Source organism: Kogia breviceps, chromosome 11 (assembly GCF_026419965.1).
Source record: "Kogia breviceps isolate mKogBre1 chromosome 11, mKogBre1 haplotype 1, whole genome shotgun sequence".
Taxonomy (NCBI): domain Eukaryota; kingdom Metazoa; phylum Chordata; class Mammalia; order Artiodactyla; family Physeteridae; genus Kogia; species Kogia breviceps.
The window spans coordinates 65,742,359-65,755,063 of record NC_081320.1 but is presented as its reverse complement, the minus strand read 5'-3'; the positions used below and the strand labels follow the sequence as shown (position 1 = coordinate 65,755,063).

Sequence of the window (12,705 nt, the reverse complement as noted above, 5' to 3'; positions counted from 1 at the left end):
ACCTCCTGGGCCTCAGTTGGATAAAAAGAACTCTGAGCTACTGAATCACCAAACTTGAGAGACCCCTCAGCAGCATGGCAGTGACTGGCCATGCCCTTTGGTTGAGATTGCCCCTCCTCCTTGGGCCTCCTGGGCATCCAGGCTCGTGAGTTTCCTCTCTGGTGGTTTCACTGCAAGTCCCACCCATTAAACGTTGGCCTTGCTCACAGACCAGTCTTAGCTTTCCTCTCTTCTCACACTACACTATCTATCTTCTCAGAAAGTCCCACCCCCACTTGGTATTTCTCCAGCCCAGACCTTCATATATCCTCACCTGGCCATCATGTGCAGTGAGATGTCGCCAAGGCATCTCAGACTCAGCATATGCAAATTGAACTACTGGTCGACCCCTGCCCTCACTCCACAACCCGGACCTCACCAGTACATAGTAGGTGCCCCGTAAATATTTATCAAGTGGAGCATTGGAGGTACTCTTAGCTCTAATCATCTTTGTTTCATAGACTCCACCAGATGTGTCCTCCCTGATGAAAGAGAGGAAGCTTTCACAGGTCCTTGCCTCATCCTCACGGACCTGTGCATCCCCCTCGACCTGAGCCAACGAACATACGTGTGGCATGAACACACCGTGTACCTGTCCCTAGTGGCATGTGTGCCTACACGCACATGCATTCACATCCCTGATCAGCTGAAAAGCGCCACTCGGTCTCAAAGCAAATACCTTCCGTGGCCAAATTAAACAAATATAAATGTACAACTTCTTTTTTTAAGAATAATAAAATCTGTTTTCTGTCCTTTTAGAGGTCAGTCCGTTTTCAGCTCCCTGGCCTTGCTGGAGGCCTCTGACATCCTCCAAGTAACTTGGGTGACCCCTGCTTTGCAGGAAGACGTGCTTTCCCTACATCCCCCTCAACTTGTCGGGGTTACATTTGCGTTTCCTCAGCTCTTTATCTGGGCTGGGCTGACCTGCAAGGGGCTGACCACTCTCTTAGCACGTGGCTTCTTGCGTGGCTGCACACGGAAGCCCTACACTTACTGGTTCTGGCAGCTTCTCATACTGACAAAGGAGCTTGAGGAGTAGTTTTCTGGCCTTCCTGTCCGGGAATTCTGGGCCCTGCCTAGGGTCCCATAGTCCACTTCCACCAGGCTCCAGGCACGCCCCCAGAAAGGTTACTCTTGGTCCTTTAGCTGGAGTGGCCCTTTCTGTGATGACAGAGTGCTGGCTGGGTTCCGAGCTGCAAATCGCTGGGCCCAAAAAAGGCGAGACCAGCTGCCCTTGCCTTCTAAGGACAGTGGTGGTGTCCTGTTTGTCCTTCTGGTGTAGAACTTACCATCCCAAGGATTCCGGACTCATTCGTGTTCACTTCTCCCTTGAGGATAGGGACCCTTCCTTGAGCACAGGGACTGTGTCCTCTGTCAGTATCCTCCTAGCACCAAAGCAGACCCTGAGTGGCAACTCAGGAAGTATTGTGGAGCATTATGTAGTAGGGCCAAGTAGGCAACGGATGTATTAGGAGTTGTAGTCATGCCATTAACTAGACTGTCATTAGAATGGGCTTAATACAGATCCTGCTCACTAGCTCATCCAGGCACTCAACAAACTTTGAGTGCCAGGTGCTTTGCAGGGCTCTGGGGCCCGAGATGCAAACACGAAGATGTAGTCCTCGTGGAGCTCATGTGAGGGAAGCTGTAAACTCAAGGGCATAAACAAGCAAAGTAATTACAAATTGTGATCACTGCTGCAAAGGAAATGACCATGGTTACTGAGAATACAGGAAGGGTTGGGGGTGGGTGATGGTGGGACACTTTAGACAGGGTGGCCAAGAAAGGCATCTCTGAGGAAAGGAAATGGAGGCAGAGGCTCAGATGGCAAGGAGTCTGTTTTCCAGGGAAAGGGAACAGCAATGTGGCAAAGGTCTCAAGGCAGGAAAGTGCTTGGTTAGCTTGAGGAACTGTCGGACACCCCTGTGGCTGGACAAAGGGGAAGGTGACTCCAAATGAGATGGAGAAGGGCCCACCCCAGGGCCGGAGTAAGGCACTCGGATGCTACTCTGACTGCCGTGGAAGTTGCTGGGGTCAAAAAGGGGTTCTTCCTGAGTATAAGCAGAGAATGGATTGGAAGGTGCAAGAGAACATCAGATTCAGCTGCCTCTGATGGTTTTGGCGTTAGTTTTAATATTTTTTAATAATACTATGTTTTAGTAGTTCTGTACATTATCTGAAAATAAGGTCATCTGGCTGGAGTGGAGGGGCCATGATCCACAAATTCACTTCTCTACTCACTCCTTCCTTCATCCCTTTGACCAACAGGTATTGAGAAGCTAGGATGCTTCAGGCACTGGGGGGATTCCCAGGCCCTGCCCCCATGGCCTGGGCCATTGTGGAAGACAGATACTCCCAGTGGGGCCTGGGTTTGCCAAGACATTGAGGCAGGAGACAGCCTCACACATCTGGGAACCACCCACAGTCCCCAGGTTTGGATTGTGAGGGATGAGGCTGAAAGGCCAGGCTGGTGGAGACCACACAGGGTCTTGCGCACCATGTTAGGAAGCGAGTTCATGGGGTGCCCTGGAAGAATGCAAGCAGGAGGAGAGCGTCATCTGATTTACATTTTGTATAAAAATGCCTGTTGGCAAAGGTTTGCTCCAAAGTGGAAAGGGAAACATTTGGTGTCCAACAGCTCGGACTGCAAGTTCAAGCTTCATGTGCTCCAGCTGCCTTGGCTTCCCAGGATCTTAGAAGAGAAGGATCCTTGGGGATTAATTTATCCAGCCATCGTATCTCATATTTGAAGACAGTAAAGCTCAGAAAAGCAGCTTGCTTGAGGTCGCCATTGTCCTTGGTTCTGGTCTGTACACTGAATCCCAAATAGCCATTTTGAAGCCAAGTTGTTTGATGACCTGGAGAGGAATGAGGGGACTAGGTGTAAGTATCATGGTCAGGGCAGCCTATCCTACTTGCTGGGGACACAGGTCAAGGTCTGTTTCCCATCAGTGGAGGTCAGGATATTATCCATGAGTATTAAGGATAAGGATTTGCTTTCATTACTGTGGGTTAAAAAGAAAAAAAGTAATTGGAAAATCATGCTATCAGATAAGTGATCCTGCAGTGATTCCAAGTCTTAATGCCCAGGTACAGCCCTAGGCTATGTATTTTGGCTGTGAACAGGGATACTCTTTCACACCTCAGGTTTCCAGCTGTCAGTGTGGTAGCTTAAAGTCTGCTGTCTTCAGACAAGGGGTCATCTGTTTGGTCAAAACAGCAGTGTCTAGCTTATCAGTTGCATCTTGTAACCATGTTGCTGTGAGTCAAAAGCAACCACCCTCCAAGAGCAACAGTTGTGTTCCCAATCCCACAAAAGGGCAAAAACGTGCTACAGTTTTTTTTTTTTTTCCCTCCCCAAGCAACATAGCAAAGTGATTAAGAACATGGAAGCTGATGTCAGGCAGCACCGACTCTGTCACTCACCACCTGTGTGTTCTGGACCAGGTCAATAACCCCTGAGACCATCTTTAAAATGGAGATAATAATAGTCTTACTAGATTCATAGGTTACTTGTGAGATTAAATGAGATATAATGAAATGAGATAATGCATATAAAAGATTTACTCCTGAGCCTGGCATGCAAAAGCACTTGAAAAAGAAAAATGGTGATTATGATTTTGTTCCTAAATGATTGAGCTTTTCCTATGAAAAGACTTGGAGAAAGATTTCTCTGCAGATTGGCCCAGAGTGAAATATTATCGTCAACTCTCAGATATCAGCACTGATATGGAGAATTTTTTAATCATTTACCTTGGTTCTGAAAGCAAATTATGCTTTTCTATTTGATGGAGAGGCAGGAGGTACACTCTCCTAGGCTTCTCGCTTGCCATCCCGTCTGGCGTAGGGTCGTACTTTAGTGACATGGCCTTCCTGGGAGTGATGGGAGGTGGCTGCCACAGAGAAAGCTGGGAGAAAGGATGATGGCTCATCACCAGCATTGGCCACCATCTTGAGGGGAGTCTGACTGCATTGAAGGGGTAAATGGTCTTCCTCTTGAACATATTGTTATTTATGAAAGTGGTTGACATCATCTGCCAGAAGATTCCCATCTGATTAACCACAGTCATTTACAAGTCTCCACTGCTTGTCCAAAAACAAGCAGAGTTTCTTCATAACCTCGCCCGAGGGCCTGCTCTCTGGTGATCCAAATACTTGGCATCCCGAGAAGTAATCTTTCTCATCTCTTATCTTCAAGTAAATGGAAGAATTTGCTGTCGTTTCTGTGGCAGTCAGGCCTGAGCTTTGTGGAATTAGCCTGCCGGTGGGGTGAGCATACCAGGAAGTGAGGGCATTAAAAAAAAGAAATGGAGCCACAGGGTGAAGGAGACAGGAGCATATGGATCTCTTCCTTTAGGGCAAGTTTACAAGTCAAGCAAAACAAAATTTTTTTCACTTTTTTCTTGTGTGTGAAGGGTCTCACGGGTGCCACCCCTTTGCTGACTGCTCTGTGGTTTACAGAAGAGTTTTCTGGCCCTTATTTTCGGGGAGTCTACCGTCAAATGGGGACACTATAATTTTACAAATGGCAAAGGATGCATTTTCAGCTGAGATGGCTGAGGTGCTATGGGAGGAATGGAGGACTTCACCCAGCTTCTGAAGTGCAGGCCCCAGCTCACCTCCCTAGGCTTTATTTCCCTCCAAGTTCTTCATCTGTAAATTGGGGATGATGCTACTCATTGCCAGGGCTGTGTGGTAAGAAAGATAAGGCGTGTGATAGCCTTAAGGTGTGTAAGCCTGGCGCTTAGGGACAGGTTACAGCTGCAACCACAGCAACCCTTCAGGCCCCATTCCCAGCATGGCGATCCAGGTCCTGAGAAGTTTGCTAACTAAGGGTCTGGAAGCTGTCACATCAATCTTGATTAGAAACACCTGTATTGCCCCACCCCCTACTCCCTACCTCCCACCCGTTGTTTTCTCCCCTGGGGCTCTAGGTGTTCCCATCAGGTGTCATTCCCCAGGCCCAGTGGAAAGGAATCTGTGATTTTTCTCACTGGACTAGACTGAAAGTTACAGTCTCTATCTCTGTCTGTTTATTTAATTTACGTATCAGTCATCACTTTCTTTCATATGTTACAGTTGCATATGCTTCCTATTTTTCATCCCACAGTGTCTCTCTCAGTGGCTTATACACAATAAGAGGTAATAAGTATTTTTCAAAAATTCTAGTGACTTGCCCTCACGTGGCAGGGGTATTTTAAGAAATGACTGTTAGAGATCCCTGGAGAGGACAGAATTTCTGGGGTAACTGCCATGTCTCAGGCACTGTGCTAGAGCTTTCTTGTCGGTTACATCTGTCAGTCGTGGCAGTATGCTTCCCATTTTACAGATAAGAAAACTGAGTCCCAATGATATTTTGGACCAGCTGAACATCATCCAGCTTGAAAGTAGCCAAGTTAGGATTCAGATTCAGAACTGCCTCACTGCCTATCAGGAAGCAACAAGTTGGGGGACCCCCACCCCCCGCCAGCATCTCAGATCAAAACATAGAGGCACCTACAGCGTCTTAGACATAGCCATTAGGTGCATAGATAGCCGTGGGGGGCAGTGGCGTACAATTCTTAGAAGCCAAAATATGTATTTCAAATTGTCATGGATACATATCTAGATATAGCAATAGCTGATTCCATGTCATATTAAAAGTAAACTTTTGTTAAAAGCAAAAGGGTAATTTGATCTACTGCAGATTTCAGCCCATCTGTAACAGATGTCCCTGATACACTTTAGGGATCTTTGCTTTCACTCACAGATCCCTTTCCCATTTTCCAACCCAATAAAGTAGTGCAGTTGGTCATAGAAGAAAAGCATTTTTTTTCCCTCCTTAAAACCAACTGCAAGGTCTCACCCCTACCCCCATAGGTTCTATAGAATTTTTTTTTTTAAGGTATGTTGTTTAGGGAATTTCTTTTCTTGGTGCCTTTTGAGTTTCTGGAAGAGATCTGTGCTCCTGCCCCAAGGGAGCCTTGATCATACCATCCTGCATCTAAATCAATCCTTCCCTGTCAGCCACTGTGACCTCTTGGCCTCTGTTATTCCCCTTCTCACCACGAAGCCTTCCTTATCCAGCCCAAAGGAATTTGGGTCCAATCAGCAGATGGAGATTTCCAGCTCACGGGCCTTACATTTGGTGTAAGGTGATCACGGGCAGCTGTGTGGAGTCAGCTCAGTGCTGCTTCTTACCAGCCCTGTGACCTTGGGCAAGTGACTTGCCTTGCCTTGGGCAAGTGAGCCTCCATTTCTTCATACATTTAATAAGGTGGTTGATGATAGCAGATGTCAGCAGGGTTGGTGTGGTCAGGGTTCTTGTCTCCTAAGATAAAATGGCAGAGGATACTGTAGGCAGATGCACCCTTTCCTGATAGCCAGAGCATGGCTCCCAAATCCCTGTTTGGCTTAATGATCTGGGTTAGGCCATCTTGGAGCTTTGATCACTGTTAAGACTTAAATCAGAGAAGTAGCTGTCCGCCAGAGGTCCTGCAAAGAGACGTTTGGCAACGTCTGGAGCCGTTTCTGGTTGTCACAGCTTGGTTGGGGATTGCTAAGAGTATCTAGTGTGTAGAGACCAGGGATGCTACTAAACATCTGCAGTGCACAGGACAGCTCCCCACAACAAAGAGTTATCCAGCCCAAATGCCAGTCCAGCTCCAGTGTGCCAAGCGTGAGAAACCCTGTACCAGAGGGACAGGGCATGACCTGCTCCTTACCCACTTCTCTCGAGCCCACGCACAGCCCATTTGGATATCTGGTAGCTCGGGGAGTCAGGGAGGTTCCATGGAAGTTCTCACAATCCTCAGCCTAGTGGCGAAGTACAGTAAGGAAGCCTTCGATCCAGGTGCCATGTGACAGGGGCTATAATAAAGGTATTCTGCCTGAGGAGGAAATTCTGGGAGCCCCACCCCCAAAGATCAGGGGCTACCAAAGGTGCTCACTCTCACCATTATTCTTTAGCCCTGTTCTCAAGGTTCTAGTCAACACAATCAGACAGAAGAAATAAGTTAGGAATATAATCACTGAAAAGGAGGAGGTAAAAATGATCACTGATTACAGACGATTTGGAAAATCCAGGAGAGTCAACTGGAAAAACTCCTTTACAAAAATAAAGATCATTCAGTGTAGCAGCAGGGCACAGAATGATTAGCAGAAATCAATAGTTACTACAAACATGTGTAACCTGATAGAAGATATAATGGAAGAAAAGATCCTATTTACAATAGGAATGAGAAATATAAAATAATAACTTGTATTATTTAGAAGTAGATTCGGTTGCAGTTAACACATAAAACCCAGACAACGGTGCTTTAAATAAAGTACAAGTTTTTCTTTTTCATATGAATGTTATCTGGAAGTATAGGTAGTCCATTCCTGGGGCGTGGTCCGTATCTTTCTGGTCGAAGGTGGCTGCTAGGCGTTACATCCATTCAGGCAGTAGGATAGAGGAAGGGAAGAAGAAGTGTAAGGCTCTTCCTTTCAAGGAGACTTCCACACATCTGATTGGCTAGAACTTAGTCACATAACCACGCCCAGCTCTAAAGAAGGCTTTGAATTCTAGTTTATAGCTGCATCGCTAAGTGCGTGGCTTAAAAGAAATCAACATTCTCTCACTAAGGAGAAAGTGAGAATGAATATTGGGACAACCGGCAGGCTGCCATGAAATATAACAAAAGTGTACTACAAGATCTATAGGAGAGAACTGTAAAATGCTCCTATAGGACACAGGCAAGATTTGAACAAATGGAAAAACAAACAATGTTATTGAATAGGAAGACTCAACATCATAGAAAGATCAATTCTTGAGTTAATTTATAACTTTAAACACGTTTCCAATAAAAAACATCACTAGGAATTTTTTTTTTAACTAGACAGATGATTCTGAAGTTTGTATGGAAAAATAAATATGCAAGAGTAGCCAGGACATTTTGAAAAAGAAGAAGGGGACCGGTCCTGCTGGCTATTAAAACATATTTTAAACCTACAATAATTTTAAAAGTATGGTACAGATCAATGTTATAGAGTGAAGGGTACAGAAAGAAATCCAAATATATATGGACATTTAAATACCAGTATTTATTAAAGGTGGTATTTCAATCAATGAGGAAAAGATGAACTATTTAACATATTGGATTGGGACCACTTACTAGAAGTCTGGAAACAAAGTTGGATCTATACTTCACACCTTTTATCAGGACAAATTCCAATTATATCAAAGACTTAACGTTTATAAAATGAAAGCAAAAAGTACTAGTGAGAAACCTTGGGAGAATGCTTTTATAACTTTGAAATGGGTAAAACAAAGACTTTCAAATGAAAACATAAACTCCAAAAACCATAAAATTAAACATCAATTCAGTTACATAAAAGAAATAAGCTTGGCCTGGCAAAAACCAGCATAAGCAACGTCAGAAGTCAAAGAGTAAACTGGGACAAGCATTTGCAATTCTTAGCCCACACAAAGGTTGTTTCCTAATATAGAAAGAACTCCTAACAATCAATAAAAAACAAACACCACCAAAGGAAAATAGGTAACAGTTCACAGAAAAAAAAAAAAAATACAGATCACTTTTAAATATAGGAAAAGATGCCCAAACTTACAGAGAAACCTAGGGATATACTGAAATGCTGTTTTTACCTATCAGACTACCAGAAACTTGGTAACACACCATGGTAGCAAACAGGAACTATCATATATGCTTATGGAGATGTAAACTGTTCAACCTCTAAGGAGGGCAGTTTGACAACATTCATCAAAATCCACATTTTTTACTATTTGACTCAAAAATTTCTAGGATATGTGTACAGTTACTTTCATATATGCATAAGATGTCATATGTACAAACTTAATCACAGCAGCACTATTTATAATAGCACAATATTAGAAGCATCTTAAATGGCCCCCCCAAAATATGGTGGAGTATCATACAGCCATAAAAATGAATTAGGAGACTCTTCATGTGCCAAGACAGAAGGATCTCCAATATAGCCAATATATAAGTAGAAAATATAAGGTATGAATGAGTGCATATAACAAGCTCCCATTCAGTTAAAAGGGAGGAAATGAATGTATATTCACATTTTCTTATTTACGTATAAAGTGTGACGGAGAGGATACACAAGGAATGAGTACAAAGCAATTGCCTGTAGCGGGGAAAGGGGTGTCAGGGGAACAGAGGCAGGAGGGAGAATATTTCCTGTAGGGCCCTTTACACTTTGGATTTTATGAACACATGAATGTATCACCTATTGAAAAAGATTGAATAAAACTATTAATAGATCAACTTAATAAATAAAGGCTAGTTACTTTGGCTCATAGGGAAAGGGATGTTGCTGTATTTGTTTCCAGTATTAAAAAAAAGAAAGAAAGAAAGAAAAAAAAACCCCTACTCTTTAAAAAAAATGTCCCAGTCCTCAGAAGTGCCCTGGCCTTGTATTTGGGGACTGAGTAGACAGGGATTGACGTCTAGGCGGGAGCCCCTCTTTGCAAAGCTGTCAGTCCATGAGTTTGACCGGTACCTACTGTGTGCTCAACCATGACCCGAGCGCCAGGGGAACTTTCTCTCAAAAGGAAAAGTCCAGTCACCCTGCCCTGCAAGCTGGGCTTCAGAGCAGGCAAGGCTGGGAAATGATTGTTCCCGACCCTGTTTCCCAGGGAGGCTTAGGGACCCCTAGGGAAGAGACAACACTAAAAGCCAAGAGGTAGAGAAATCTTAGGGCAGGAATGGAAGCTAGAAAGGCAGGGGTCCTGGCACAGCAGTGCTGGTAGGAGAAGGGGAGGGAACTCATGAGGGGACCACCGCCCTCAGCCAGCTGTGCAGCTAGCAGAACTTCGGGGATACCACCTTCTTTCTGCAGGCTCCGTCCCCTCTCCCTTGCAGGGAAGGGCATTCTCTCTCCTCTCTCTTTCTCCACCTGAGCAAGCATGGCCCTGGGCTTCCCTGAGTGCTCTGCTCCCATCCCCTGAAACCCCACTCAGGAACTCACTTAGAGCCTGGAACAAAACAAGTTTGGTCTCTGTGGTATGAGTATTTTTCTTTTTAACGAGACTGAAGACCCCCAGAGAAATAAAGTTCCAGTAGCGGCCTTTCTGGCCCCCAGGGGTGTTCCAAGCTGCGCTAATCTTTCCTGTTACAAAAGGAAAGGAACATAAATCACTAACTCTTCTCTGGGACTTGGTTTCCCATGGGGAATTGGAGTTTAGATAAATACAGGCAGTGGAGGGGGACTCCAAGGAAGATGTCAGGCATCATCGACAGGACAGTGGGAAGAAATGCTTTGGCCTGGGGCCTCCCTTCGCCACAGCAGAGGGGCAGCTGCTGCAAAACATGCTCGGCCCTGGCGGCTGCCCTGGGCCTTCAGCAGGAGTGACTTCTCTCTCCAGGGAGCAGAGGGCCAGGGAGCCAGGGATGGTGTGCGCCTGGGCCAGGGCGGGCAGAGAAGAGCAGGAGGTGGGGAGACACTAGGTGGTCCACCTTCTCTTGCTATGGGTGGGAGCCCTCCAAGCAGAAGGAAAGGCTGAGCCTGATGGGCCAGAAACACTGAGTCACAATTTTCAGCACAAGGGCAAGGTTTGGGTTGGCTCAGAATCTTCTGGATCTATTCCATTCAGACAAATGAGAACGAGTCCTTCCTATGACATAACAAAGGCTTTAAAAGAGAGTGCTTGAGCCATGGCATGCGGGGTCCTTTATATATTTGGGGTCGGTGGCTGGCACTGAAAGTCATCCACCACTGAGAAGGTAGGAAGGTAGGGGAGTGTAGTACACAGAGGCAGCGGTGCCAGCCTTCAGAGCCAGGGACCTGCGTTCAGGTCACGGTCCCACCAGCACCCTGTCACCTTACAGAAGTCACCTGCCCTCTTCCAGTCTCCCTGTGCTTGTTTCTGCCACCGTCGTGCAGGGTGTGCTCTTCCTCACTCTCAGGGTTGTTCAGAATACGAATGTGGTTTGTAGACCACCAGGTGCTTTCCGCAGATTGTGGTTACTATTAGCGTGCGTGTTGCCATGGTGATCGTGGTGGGCAAGGGTGGGTCTTGGAGAGGCAACTCTATAGACTGGAGAGCGTGTAAGGGGCCCTAACTCAGCAGGGCCGTGGGTCAGCCTCTCAACCACTCAAACATTTGCAGGACACCCTGCTCCCTCTCAGTTTCCTCGTGAAGGAAGCGGGTGTTAGGGTATTAAAGACCGGCTACTTTCACACACCTCATCACAGTAACCCTTCACGCCGGCACAGGGGGTTACGGACCAGCAAGATGCACCAGGACCACACCCCAGGAGTGATTGCGACCCAGGCCGCCTGCACCCGAGTCATGTTCCCCTAACCCAGCTAGAGCAGAGCCTTGACCACACACACGGTTGCCAGGGTGGGGACTCGGGGAGCCCTGGTCCCAAGGGCTCGGGAGCACTCTTCTTTCTGTAGCTCCCAAGCATTTGCTTAGAGCAGCACATTTTATGTGCTTTCTCTTTTCTCAAGAAGTCCCAGCTGTGTGAGGAAATGGGGCCACGGGTGCAAGACAGCCTGGCCTTAGAGTGTTTCCTGCCCCACCTTTGCACTCAGGCCTGGATTCCTGACGGTGGCCGGAGTTCAAGTCCAGACGCCAGCAGGCTTGTGAGAAAGGCCCCTCTTGCTCTGTGTGCCGTGGAGTGGGCCTTCTTTGCAAGATCCCCCCACCCCAGAGTGACTGCTGAGAGAGACCCAGGGTGAGGACCTCCATCTAGTTCTTTATACGGGACAGGTCTGGAATTTGCAGACTTGGTAGGGGAATTCTTATCCAGAACCCTAGATTCTATACGAGATCTTAGGGGAAACCCAAACTATAAAATAGGCCATATGGAAGCTGCGCTGGCTGAGGCCTGAGAACCACCCAGCTCTATGGGGCCTGGTTATTGCAACCAATGGGCCTTCCTTCCTGCACCCACACCCTTCCCCTGCTTGGCCTGCTTGCCCCCAAGAGACTGATCTTGCAAATACGTCGTGCACACTTGTGCAGGCTGGGGCTTCAGTTACCCTCAGCCCCTCAGCATGAATTTCAGACCCCTCTTCCTGGCATTCTGGGATCTTCGTGTTTGGTTTCAACATGTCTGTCTTGCCTCACCATTTACTGGGACTCAGTTCTCTGGTCTCTTCACTGCCTTTTGCATGTACTGTGTTGGCCTTCCCCTCCCTCCCACCTTTTCTCTTCATGCTCCGTCCAAACCTTACCACCTAGCCAAGCTTCTCTTGCGAGTCAGTTTCCTGGGAGCCCTCCCTGCGTACACCAGCCATCAATGGTCTCCCCCCCGCTCCCCCAAAAACACAACAGCTCACACAGTTAGTGTCCTGTAAAGTAGCACCTGGTTCTTCTGTGGTTTATCTGCTTCATTGGTGCCAATATGTGTCAGTCTTGTCCCACCACCTGACCCCTGTGATTAACTGATAAAGGGAGGGGCATAAGTTCCTTCTTTCTTTCTTATCAGGATCTGAATAATATGAATTTCAGCATATAGTAGGGCTTCAATAAATAGCCGCCAACTTCTTTAAACCAAAGGAGTGTTGAGACATTCCTGAGGTTACAGAAGCTCCTCCCTCAGGCTGGAATGAATGGGGGGCACTTTGGGGGGTTGGCCATTGTGGGCAAGAGCCCTGGACTGGGGTTGGTTGTCGGCAGATCAAGCCTCCTTGAAGACTTTCCTTTCT

The 12,705-nt window shown here is 46.7% G+C and overlaps 1 protein-coding gene across 5 annotated transcripts in view; it reads left to right on the top strand.

Moving 5' to 3' along the window:
• The window catches only part of PRKCE (protein kinase C epsilon), a 513,985-nt gene that overhangs the window by 467,483 nt on the left and 33,797 nt on the right, over positions 1–12,705 (top strand). The gene's annotated exons all lie outside the window — the stretch shown is intronic.